Source organism: Protopterus annectens, chromosome 5.part1, assembly GCF_019279795.1.
Source record: "Protopterus annectens isolate FY-2018-M chromosome 5.part1, PAN1.0, whole genome shotgun sequence".
Classification (NCBI taxonomy): Eukaryota; Metazoa; Chordata; order Ceratodontiformes; family Protopteridae; genus Protopterus; species Protopterus annectens.
In genome coordinates, this window is record NC_056736.1 from 627,879,781 (window position 1) to 627,893,745 (window position 13,965).

Consider the following 13,965-nt stretch of genomic DNA (forward strand, 5'->3'; position numbering starts at 1 on the left):
TGTAATCTAATGATCAATTACCAGATTAGACCAAGTTTTACAAACATTTAATATAAAATTATGTTGCCAATTTGATATCCCCAAACCGCTTGACAAAAACCTTTCAAAATGCCACTTTTTTTAACAATCAAAGTTAAACATAATACTGCATGAGTTTCAATGCTGAATTAATTGAGCAAGCTTCATTAATCATAATTTCCATATTTACTCTCTTATCCAAATGTTCTTTCATAACCCCCCCCCCCCAGGGTCTTGTACCACCTGCTCAGTAGTAACACACCCAAACTTATGCCAACTATTTACCCAATAAATGTTTACTCAGGGCATTAGTTAATTTATTTTTCTTAATGTCAAAGTGTTTTTTTTGGTTTACTATTGAAAATGTGAACAGAACTTGGGCGACAGTCGGATAGTCGAACATATAAGGTCGTAAACAAGGATGTCGAAGACAAAATAATTAATCTAGGAACGGTTTTAACATGGGTCGAGGTAGGTGTTCAGTATTATTCCCTACTACAAACATCTTCCCTACCTCGACCCATGTTAAAACCGTTCCTAGATTGATTATGTCTTCGACATCCGTGTTTACGACCTTATACGTTCGACTATCCGACTGTCGCCCAAGTGCCGTTCGCATTTTCAATAGTAAACCGTTTTTTTTTTTAATTTCTTTTAAATTCCTTAACGTTTTTTCAACATAAAATGCTTTACATGAGTCCCATGTTGCCAGATAAACTTGCTTTGATTCACATGTAAAATGCCCATTAATTATCTAATCCCATATCTCTGCCCTGTTGATATAAGGGCTTTGTGAACAGTTACAACATTTAAATGTATCTGGTTTGTTAAATTTCAACACTATTTGTTAATGACCAATTTTTGCTACTACGTTTGTTAGACTGTAGTAACTTCTTAAAGGATCTGCCCTTGTACACAAAGTGGGGTTGATTACCCACTTTTTTCTAAAACCCCACCATCAAGCCTACAAAAATTCCAATTTTTATGTACAATATTCCCCAAGGCTGCACTGTCCGAATATGTGATCTCTGATATGGATACTTACTAAAGAATGTAACCATCTAGCTGAAATGTTTTGGCTAAGAGTTTACCCCAAAAAGTTTGCCTCTAAAATTAGAGGTGAGCTGTGGAACGAGAAATAATGGTGAATTTGTTCCACTTTTAACAATGGGTCCGCTTCATTCAACATTTGTAAGAGCCGTCCTAATAAGAATAATAATGATGATTGATGAACTTGTATCTACTTGTAATTTGGACAGTGGAGCCTTGGCAAATAGTGCACATAAAAATTGGAATCTTTTTTAGGCTTGATGGTGGGTGTGATCCCCACCACTGCTATGTGATGTTCCCCAATATGTGTTTTCCCCACGCTGGGCCAGTAATCAAGGAGCTTGAATCTTCTCCATTGACATTGGAGAGGGATGTGCACTTTGAATGGATACACTCAGTAGTGCAGTAACTACTAGATGCAGACCTCTTTGCATCCAGTACAAGATGTCTGTCACCCTCCAGATCCTCAATAAGACTTCCCACTGGTAACAGCTGTAGGGTAGGGTTCGGTCCAAGGCAAGTCCTCCAGCTCCCTACCCGGTTTGTAAATCTAGTGCTTTGTGTCCCTGCCCCAAGTAGCTGACACATGTGCACAGATTTGATTTGTGCACACACGCACACCTTGGAAAGGCTGGTACAGGTCTACTACCTATGCTCCCTTCTGCCCAGACTATAAGGTAGATTCAGTGCCGAGAAACTCCACAAATCAGCTACTCTAAGGCTCTTAAAGGGTGTCCAGTTACATTATGCAGTATTAACACTAATACAAATGGTAGTAGTTCACCAAGACTGCTGTCTTCTGGAGTGGCCCATACACTGTCGCCAAATAAGTAAAAGTACTCTCAAAGGTCAATACTTCCTGAAAATGACCAGCCACAATGAAAATTTTAAATATATTAATAATAAAATAGCAAAAAATATACTATATATCCACAGTAAACCACAGGGTTCAAGTCACAGAAAATATTGAAAACATTTTCTTTATTTGTACGAGTCTGTCAAATCTCTAAACTAAGCTTCACTATATTCCTGACTGAATCTACTGTTTCCTAATAATTTACTTTTACTTGTGTAAGGCAATATAAAATATGTGAGCAGTCTTTCTAGTCAGGCTCTCAAACAGAATACTCTCTATTCTGAGATTACTCCCTGTAAAATATAATCCAAAATGACTTGCAGAATGACCTCATCTGGTCACCTGACTCTAGGTTCCCATAATATCTCCAAGAAGTTTGAGACAGGGCTTTAGCAGACTGCTACAATGCACATTTAGAGCTTTATGGCAATACCTAGGAGCTAGAAACATTTATAACACTTCCCTTCTTTACAAAAGCTAACCGATAATGGCTGCTCCCATTCTATTCAGCACAGTGGGGTGCTGTTTAATGATTTAACAGCACATTTACCTTTTTGTCTTAAAATAAGCCAGCTGGTTAATCATTGTTGTGCCGGTGTCCTCTGCTGAAACCTATACATTTAATTCAGTTACCATAATACATGCACATATTTCAGCAGGGTGCACTGTTGATACATTTTAACACAGGCAGAGCTCACAAATACATTTTCAGTACAAGCATCTGTACATATCGGCTTAATATACAAATGACATTTTAATTATTTACAAAATTCCAGCTAGCTGTACTGGCACAAGTCATACAGCCACTGTCTGTCTTCTCCCTGGCATGGCTGGCAGTACTGCTATTGTCGCAGTGGGGTTTGGTGATACTTGAGTTGCTAGAGTCTAATAAAAGTAGTGGCAAAACTTGGTTATTAACAAATAGTGTGAAATTTAACAAACCAGGTATGTTTAAATGTGGTAACTGTCTGTAATGCCCTTATTAAAAGGACTGAGTGATTTTTAGATACTCAGTTAATGGGCATTTTACATGTGAATCCAAGCAAGTGGTTTATTTGGCCATTTGTGTTGGTAAGACATTAAGGAAGTTAAGAGTGTACGAACACTTGCTAGACATTAAGAAAACGAAATTGACTAATGCCTTGAGTAAGCATATGTTGGGTAATTGTGGGAATAAGTTTGGATTTGTTATTGAGCAGATGGTACAAGATCCTTGAAGGGTGTTTATGAAAGAATATTTGGATAAAAAAAGAATTAATATGGCAATTAAGATTCAATTCATTGAGTTCCCTGGGCCTTATTGAATCTTGCTCAATTAATTCAGTATTGAAACTCAAGCAGTATTATGACTTGGCATTTTGAAAGGTTTTTGTTAAGCTCTTTGGGGATACCAAATTAGCAACTTAATTTTATAGTAAATGTTTGTAAAACTTATTGGGGTAATTGATAATTGGAGTCACTGATTATTACTTCACATGGTATAAATTGTTCTTTGTTTTTAGATTTTAGTTGTGATGAAGTTCCTCTAAATTTAGAGGAACAAAAGTGTTTGCCTCCTATACCTTGTTGGAGATCTACTGGCTGTATGTACAGCATCAACCAGTGAGCCCGAACATAAGACACAACTACATCAGCTTAGGGTACAAAGTAATTATTTCTGCAAAATAACCTATTAAATGATAACATCTTCTATCAGTCACGGTTGTAAGACGTGACTTTGATCTTCACATAGGACTGCTGGCTGTCATCCATGAGGCTGAAGTGATATTTGCATTTTATGTTGTTCATGCTTGAGAAAACCTGCTTGCAAGTGTGTGGCTCCACGGAGGGGCAGGACTCCAAATGCATACTTCATGTTCAAGTAAGTGTTGAATGGCATTCCATATTTCAAATGCAAGTATGTGTGGTTTGGGGAGGTTTCAGTATAATTCCATTTGTGCTTCTAAGTGAGAATGGATTTCTGATGGGCAACCTCTTGAGATCAGCTGTCAGGCTTCTGAACTTAGACACCCCAAAAGTCTTTGTCAGCTATGTTGACCAGTTCAATTTCAAGATTGTATTTACTTGCTTCTGTAAATACAGACATGTTCAGCAAGGATGGATCAATGTCCAGGGGTTTAACAGGGAAGGATAATGTAATCTTTCCCCAAATGCAGTTTGCATTGTGATGATTGCACACTGTGAATAGAATGTATGTGGTTGTGTGCTTCTTTTGAACTTTCTCGGGGCGGGGAAGTGAGATAGCGTACCCCTCTGTACATCAAGGTCATCTAGGGCTCCAATGCCAAAACATCCTCCAGCATCTGCAGGGCTGTGCATCCTTTTCCCTGAAGAGCTTTGTTCAGGTGCACTGTCATATCTACCATGGAGCACAGATTTTCCAGATAGTCTGGATGTTCCAGTTCGAGACAGGTAAGTCTCTCTTGCTTTCCAGGAAAGTTTTTGCATGTTCCAGACATGCAGCAAATGGTTTCAGAATCTCTTCACCTGGACAGCCAACAGACTTTCTTATGCAGTAGGACCGAATATTCACTGTCGATTTCATCTAACAATTAACAGAATTGGCAGTGATTTAACCTTTTTGCCATTATTTTGTTCATTCTTTGACGAGGTTCATCTCCATGCATTCGGGAGGGAATGTTTTTGAGTGCACAGTGCTTCTTAGTGCAGAATGCAATGAAACATCATCAGCTTTCGATCCAGTGACTTCTGCAGTAAAGTCAAATGCCTTCTGTAGTCCTTTCATACTAGGTGCTCCATCAGTAGCCACTGAAACCATGTGGTTGGTGTTTGTTTCTTTTCTTTGGTTTTTAAACAATTCACTGCAGCCTCACACATGTCCCCCCCCCCCCATGTTTGGCCTTTTAGTGGTATCAACTCCATGATTTCTTCCTGTGGCCCATCCATCAAAGTTCACATATCTTTATAAAAGTGCTCTGCTCACTATCCTTTACATCTTTGGATGCATCACAGGTGATTGAGTATGCTGGAGCCAAATTAATGTCCTCAGTTTGGTGACTGGTGTTTGCTGCATCTTAGTGGTCCTATCTTTGCCGGTGTTTGCAGAGAGAGGCATAGCTCTAATTTTCTGAACAAGTCCAATAATAGATAGATGCTCTGACACTTTAATGAGTGATTCTTTCAAGTATTCTGTGACTGGTAATGGCTTTCTGCACCTTACTATCTCCTGAGCTGCCACAGACTAGCAGCAGTAGTTCAGTTTACAGACTTGATCCACTTCTTGAAAGTTGCTCAGCTTTCCGCAGCAGTTCCGAAATCAGCTCTACCTTGGTATGTTAAGCAAATGCTGTGTGTTCTAGAAATGTCTTTCAACATTTTTTTTGTTTGCTAATTTCTCACCACGTATCAAACACACAGGTAAACCAGCATCATTGGCAGTGAAAGCAAATGCGTCTGTCCTTACAGATTTTCTTCTGTGACTTTATTTATCCATGGTTAGCTTACAGAGGGTTAAACTCAAGATTGGCCACTGCAGGCAGCAGGGAAAGTCTGAAGGCTGTAGACTTTGTAGGATGGAATGCGTGTTTTGGTTGACAAAATATTTTTTTTTATTTTAGTGTCCCAGTATCCCCTTAGTCTCCAAAATAAGAGTTTGCTGTGAAAGTATAAAAATAGCCATTATTTGTTTCCATATTGTTTTCAAAGCTACAGAGAGCCACTTCAAAGGGGTGGAAGAGCTGGGGGTTGCAGACTCCTGACCTAGACGCAGGCTTTCCATAAGAACCCCCCCTCCCCCCAAGGGAAAAACAAAATAATGTTGTGCCACTAAACTTGCACTGAAAAATCAGCAAATGACCAAATTCCTAAAGCAAGGAAAAACCTCTGCAATGAATAGAAGATATCCTAAAGTTAGCATGACCAGAGGAAGTGGAAGGTGATAAAATTAACTAAAATATAGTAGAAGTAAATTTAAATAATGACAGTTGTTGACCTATAATCCCAAGACAGCAAACACAGAAACAGTAAAACACTTCTAAAAAATAAAAAGCACACCAAATTGCCTGAGGCTGGTAGAATACTTTAACAAACTAAAACTAGAGGACAAAGACAAATATAATGGGATGGGGTGGTGCTTGTGTGTCCTGTAAAGTTCTACACAAGAACAGCATTGAGTCTGAAAGACTAAATCACCTTAGCAAATTATATATATATATATATATATATATATATATACACACACACACACACATACACATAGGTGTGTGTGTAGCTCTAGGTCAGCTGGTTGAACATCTACCTACATTGACAATAAAAATATCACTTATGTTGTTATTGATGTTTGATTACCAGAAAAGTCCAACTGGGTAGGATCCCATTTTCAGTAGAGGCCTGGAAAGAAAATCTCCAAAGTATTGCGGAACAGTTTTACAATCTTCAAAAAATACAAAAACATTGATAGTTTAAATAATTATACCAAATTAGACTTGGTATGAAAACATTGGTTAAGAATTGATAGAAGTTATATGGCAATGGTTTACAATTTAGAGAAATGTTTCCCAGTGGTGACTGGGAAATTAAAACTACTTTAGTATAATACAAAATGAAGTGAGAGAAAAGTAGGCCTATGGTATATTTGGAGAAAAAGCCAGGGAAGAGAAACTGATAAAAGTAAGGAAGTGAGTGAAGAAGGGAGAGTAAGGAGGTGTAAGGTATGAACAGGTATTTGTCCACATTGAAGAATATAGTTTATCCTGGTGAGCAAGAACACAGCCAGATTTTGACAAGGACATTTTTTAGAATGATTTTGAAGGCTGGGAGGGAGGGTATTGTCCTTATGGATACAGATAAGAAGTTCCAGGATTTAGCAACATGGTCTGAGTATAGACAATGCTCAGTAGATTTGACAGGTTTGTGGACAGATGGGAGTTTTTGGCCATTGGATTGTAATAATGGACTGGGAATATAGTTGTATAGAACGTTAGTGTTGGACAAGCATATGGATGCTCAATTTTATAGGTGGTAAGAAGCTGTGTATATGTTAGTTAATGGGGTATTTCTAACCAATTTATGCTTTTTAGTGCTATACGTTTGTGGGTAAGCTGGGGTGGTACAGCTGTAGCATTGTTGCCTCACAGCAAGAGGTTCTCCTGTTCGATTCTTGGCTGGAGTGCCTTCTGTGTGGAGTCTGCATGTCCTCCCCGCGGTCGAGTGGCCTCCGAAAGACATGTGTGAATGTGCATGCCTTCGTTGAAGATTGGGCTGGCAACTCAGCACCATAAAAATCGACTGCCAATCATTAGCGGACTGGAGTTCCACTGTGGAGACCCCTAACCAGGAAAAGACGAAAAGACAGACTACTGCTATACAGTTGTGGGCTCTGAAATGGATACTTGCTGCAAATTTAGTAACTTTGTTGTAGCATTGTTCAGGTTTTGATTTTTGTGATGACTAAAGGTCAGTAAGGATGGAGGCACCATAAAGAAGTGTGGGGAGGAGATAAGTAGTGTAAAGTGTAGTTATAGTTGCATTGGTCAAAGTTTTTTAGCTCTGTAAAACATCCCCCGTTGATATGTTTTTGAGGAACTTTGTATATGCAGGCCAAATTTAAGATTATCTTCACTGTCATCCCTGGTAATTTGCTATGAGAAGTGACTTCAAGAGAGAGGACTTTTAATTTTGTATTTTCATGAAAAAGGGATTTGGTGAAAGTGGTAGTTTAGTTTTCTTTTTTAGGGTTGAGCATGAGTTGTGAATTGCAAAGCAATATTTCTTGTCTGATCAAGCTTCCTGAGTAATTTTTTGTAGGTGTACCATCATGTTAGATGTGCAAATGAATGTTGAAGATGATGGTGAGAATGTTAAAGAGGAGGGAACCAAGGCTAGAGCCTTGTGGTACATCAGTGGTGACTGAGAGATATGGAGAGATGGTGCAGTGCAATTTTACTGACCGATATATATGGATAGGTTGCTTTCAAACTACAGAAGGGTGGGCTGAGACAGACCTAATTAGGACATATGACATAGACATTTACTGCGACAAACTGTGTTGAAGCCCTTGCACAAGTCTATAGAGACTAGATTGTTACCTCTAGCTTTATTGGTAGTATCACTATAGGTTAGATGTGCAGTGTTAGTACTATGGGAAGAATGGAAACCATGTTGTGTCTGGGATAAGAGTTCTTCCTGCAGGAGATAGTTTAGCAACTGTTTTTGAGTAAATATTTCAAGTATTTTGGAGAAGGAGGATAAAATTGCTATAAGTTTAAAGTTAGTAATGTCTGTTCAGTTTTCTTTTTTTTTTTGTGCAGAAGGATAAGGTGCGACTTCTTCCAGATAGAGGGAACATGAGATTCTTGGACTGAACTATTTATAAGGATTGAGACAAGGCAGACAATGCTATATGCTGCTATTTTTAAGGTACTCGCTTAGAAGGTAATCCTCTGAAGTTTAAGAATCATTTTGTATAGGATGTGGGCACAGGTTTTAAGGTGAAACTGGATGTGGGGTATATGGTATTGGGCAGGGTTAGGACTAGATGTTGGGGAGTACTTCGTTATTGATGTTATACTATCTATGAAATAAGAGTTGAATTGTGTTGTGTTTTTTTGTGTGGTGAGTTATTGTAAGGGGGGTTAGGGTTGAGTATTTTGCTGGGATGCAAGATTTCTTTAATGGCCAACCAAATTTTTTTAAGGTTATGTTTACTATTTATTATTCACAATGCTTTTCTCTATCCTGCATTACAGTTCTAATCTTTTTGGCTAGTCAGATTGCTTGATTTGTTTTTATTATCTTCCTTCTAGGAGGTGCAAAACTATTTAGGATATTCAGTAAACTTGTATTGAATTTATTTACACATGTAATAGATGATAGGATAGTAATGAGCATTTATGGGTTAAACTTGGAAAGGTTGTGTTTTCTTGTATAAACATGCTGTTTAAGTGAATGTGTGAGATATCTGGGAGATGAGTGCAGAGAGAGTCTGATACTGTATCTGTGCTGATATATTTGCTAGGGTCTGATTCTAGAATCTAGTCTATTAGGGGATTTGATGTCTTCCTATAATGTGTGTAGCTATTAATCAGTTGTGAAAGTTCACGCTAGATGTACAGCAGCTTAAAGTTTGTCCAATTGAAATTCACATCATTTAGTAGTAGTACTTCTTGTAATTGCTATTGGTATCCAATGTAGAATATCTTCCAGGAGGGATGTAAAGGACAGTAATAAGTAAACGAAAAAATGCACTGTGTGAGGACAAAACGGCACTGGACAACCGAGAACCTACTAACAGCTTTATTGAACGTTAAACGTTTGACAATCACCACGTTTTTCGTCACATAAAATTAGACTTCATCAGACAAATACAACAGTAATTAACACCCATATATATATATATATATATATATATATATATATATATATATATGCTGACCATTCATTTAAACTGACCAATGAAAATCTTATTGAACAATGCTCATGAATATAAATGAATGTAGATAAACTTGAAATACCTGACATTTACAGAATGAAAATGAGATAATTTGATTCTCAATAACATAAATACATTGAAATGCAAACCAATATATAAAATCGTTGTAAAAATCGAATAACTTTTAATGAAAAACTATTTGGTATTCTTGTAGAGAATGAAATGAGTATATATGAATGAAATCCAAAATAATGAATCAATGATGTATTTTAATGAGCAATACTCCCATCTAGTGGTCAAAATCTGAATACACTTGGATATCATCATACATAGTGTACCAAACTAATGAATGAATGAAAAATAACCATATTAAATATATGAAAAAATTTTAAATATTGAATATTAAATATTGAATATATTGAGCAATAAATATATTGTGATATATATATGACAACAATAAATATATGTATAAAATGTAAAAGGTATATAATAAATAACTCATGAATAATGTATGATTACATCTAATAAATAAAATAGTATAAAAAACAGTAATAAGTGTTTGTTTATTTTAAGGAAAGTAATTTGAACCTCTGCTGAACTGAACTTTGGTATTGGTTTGTTTTAAGAGCAAATGTGGTAGTTGTTGGGAGACATTAAAAGCAGTACCACCATCTTATCTCTTTATATGGCCATTATGGATGGTATAACTGAGAGGTGTAATTTTGGAGTAATTTATGCTGGCTTTAAACCAATGTTTCAGCTACAGTGAGAATATCCGGCTTAGTTTTATTTCTTATGCTTCTGACATTCATGTCAACAAAAGTTAGATTACTGGGGTTGGAGGCTGACCATTGTGGGATAAAATCAGTGTGTGTAACAGAATTGTCTTGATAATCATTGTGATGGGGCCAGGATAAGGGTGAATGTCTCCTACTAGAATGGTGTTATTATACTGGGGGAATTACTGACATTTGTTTTTGGAGAGTAGTTTTCCACTTAATTTTGGTTTGGTATGGGTTGAAATGGAGTCCAATCAGCATGTATTTGGAGTAAAGGTGATGGCATCATTAAATAGGTTTGGTGCAATGTTTAGAGTGTAGGGAGGACATATAAATAGATTGGAACAGAGCTTGAGAGGTCAAATAACAAGAGAGGGCAAATAATGAGAGTAATCAGTTTATAGCTAGTACAAAGCAATTAGCATAAAAAGTAGAACGTTTTCTTTCATTTCCTGAATGCAAAAACCTGACAGCTGGAGCGACTAAATAACTGGCATTACAGAGTCATCTGTTGGTCAAGAGAACCACTATTGGGGGGGGGGGGTATTTCAGGTAGGTATTTCATTGGATGAAGTTAATACACAGCAAGGTTCTTCATGTTAAATTGGCTTGCATTGTACAATGACAAAATACTCTATGAAAACTTTTAGGGAGTTGGGCCTTGTATCGAAAGACCTCATGTTGTCAAGTTCTGCACATGCTCTGGAGATTACTCTGGAGCAGAGTAAACTAAATGCAAGAATATTTGCAGGAGCAAGCTTTCCTGCACCCCTTATCCCCCTGCTAATTGTGTGTCACTAAAGGTGTAGGATAGGGCCTTGAGGCGGTCTGCATAGGATAAATTACTTATGCCCTGTATTCTTTTAGTGAGGAACCTCTGTGGATGTTCCAGTTGTTGGATATGCCTGGTTAGGTACAAACCAAAGGGAGCTTTGTACTCCATGATAGGTCTGATGAATGCTGAATACAGTGGAACAATTACTTCCTTGGACTTAAGATGCCATATCTTTGTTTATAAGTTATGCAACATAGAATGATTCCCTCACCACTGTAGACACTTGATCAAAGGCTGGATTTTACTATCCAAGTGTGTCCCTGACTACTGGGTCAACTCTGTGGCGTGTAATCAATATGATAGTTATCATGACTTCCGAAAGGATATTGTTATGCATTTCTTGCCATTTAGTTTTAGTCCATGACTGACACCAGTTGTTTGTCTGTGTCAGCCCCTCCTGGAGAATATTTGTGTCAGTATGAGATTCAATGACTGCTCCTAATTTGCAATCCTCTGCAAATTTAGTCAGCCAGAGACCACTGACCTTGACCTTGACTTCTGAGAAGTAAACTCCAAAAAGGAGCAGTCCAAGGACTGATCTCTGAGGGACTCCACTTGTGACTGGCCTCTTTATAGAGGTGGACTCCCCAGTTCTAACTTTCTGGATCCTGTTTGTGAGCCACTTCGCTATCCACCAGGTGACATGGGTTTCTACCCAACCTCTTTATCATAATCAGCTGCCCCCTTTTCACATTTTTCCACATGGGGTCGCGATATCATGGTAACTGTCACCAACTCTCAATTTCAGTGCCACACTCCTGCCTTCTTCAACACTCATGCCCGACTGTTGCAGATCTTCTTTCACACAATCCCTCCACCTCTTTCTTGGACGTCCTCCCTTCCTCTTACCTTCTTCCTGTCTATCCCAAATCTTCCACACCAGATTTTCTTCTGCTTTTCTACACATGTGCCCAAACGACTGTAATCTGTTCTGTGATCTTTTCTGAAATATGAAGCTACTCTGGCTACTGCTCTTATGTCCTCATTTCTTTCTGTCCCACAGTGTGCATCCTACCACCTTTCTCAGGCACTTTATTTTCATCACCTCTAGCTTCAACTGTTCTACCTTTACTGCCCAGGTTTCTGTACCATACAGTAGTACTGGTCACACCACTGTCTTGTATACCTTACTTTTCAGCTTCTTTGGCATTCTTCTGTCATAGACTGCACATGATACTCTGCCAGTTGGCTGCAGCCCCTCTGACTCTAGCTTTGACCTCTTCAGACTACCCTTCTCAACTATTCCTCCCAGATAATTGATGCTGTTTTATCTGTTCCACTGTCTTCTTCTGTCTCTATTCTCAGCTTCTTCTGATTTCCCCAATTTGCTGCCATTACCACTATCTTTTATATGTGCTTAGTTTCATCCCATGTGCCTTCAAATTTGCATTCCAGTCTCCTCTCCTTTGCTGAAGTTCGAGCTCAAGAGTCTGCCTGTACTGCGACATCATCTACATGCAGCAGCTTTATTGATCTGTCCCCTGCAACCTGTTTGCTAATTTAGTCAACCAGTATGAACAGCAGTGGGCTCAGAGCTAAATCCTGATGTACACCCACACCCACTAGGAACCCCTCTGAGGCTGAACACTGTTCATACTTGAGTCATTGGGTCCTTGTACATAGCCTGTACTAATTCTACCAGTGTTTTTGGGACTTCAAACTACTGCAGTACTGCCCAGATCTTCTTTCATGGGACCTTGTCATATGTTTTCTCCAAGTCTAGGAATGTCCAGTTGGCCTCTCTCCTAATCTCTAGCTTCTTCTCAAGTATCTGTCTCAATGCAAACATTGGGTCAATTATGCTGCATCCTGATCTGAATCCAAACTGTTCATCTCCCATTTTACTACTCTGCGTATCCATTTATGTCACCCTTACCAGAACTTTCATGTAATGTGATGGGAGTTTGATGCCTCTGTACTGCCCACAGTTGTGGATGTCCCTTTGTTCTTGTACACTGGCACAAGTATGCTTATTCTCCAGTCATCTGGGATATGCCTTTCTCTCCAAACTATTACTACCCTCAGGAGCCAATTTCCCCTTCTCACCCAGCATCTTTATCATACCTGCTGTGACCTCATCTGAGCCTGCTGCTTTCCTTTACTTCTTCCTTAGTGCTGCTGTTACTTCTTCTAGGGTGGGCTCCTCTTCTTTTCTCATCATAGGCTGTTTGTGGGGCAGTACAGCTTCTTTGGGGTTTTTTTCATTCAGAAGCTGTTGGAAATACTCCTTCCATCTGCCTTTGATGTCCTCTGGGCTGGTGAGCAGGCTGTTGCTGGCATCCCTTATGAAGGGTATCTTCTTTCTTTGTCTTTGCCTAGCAACCTGATAGTTTCTTTGTGCCCCTTTCTGAGTCACTTTCCAGATGATTGTACAGTGCCTGCAATGCCCTATTCTTTGCTATTGTGACTTCTTTCTTAGTTAGCCAACCAGTAGTCCTTCCTAGCCTGGGCAGTCTCCCACTTCTTCCTGCACTCCTTTTTTTTCTTTTGATGACTTTCTGGACTTCTGCATTCCACCACCAGCTTTCCTTATGTACCTTATTTCCATACCTGTCTTGGCCACATATCTTTTCTGTAGTCCTAATGCATGCTGTTTTTAGGTGTTGCCATTCTTCAACTCCACCTATTTCCTCCTCTTCTTGGGGAGCTAGAGCCTTGAGTAATTCCTTGAGCTGTTGTAGTTTCTCTCCAGTCAACTTCCAGGTCCTCAGCCTGATCTCTGACCTTTAGAGCCTTCTCTGACCACTGCTTACGGCAACTAGTGGTTTATGCTGTGAGCTGACTGTTTCACTGGGGATGACTTTGAAATCATGGATTCTGTCCCAGTGCCTTTTCCTTACTAGGAGGAAGTCCTACCTAAGTTGCATGTTGACTACTGTTGTATGTGATCTTGTGACTCTCTCTTTCTGAACCATGTGTTGACTACTATCAAGCCATTTGCCAGACAGAAGTCTAGAATGGCTTCTCCTTTATTCCTGTTGCTCCACCCATGTGGACCCAGGCAGTCCTTGTATCCTGTTCTGTCTGTCCTGATGGG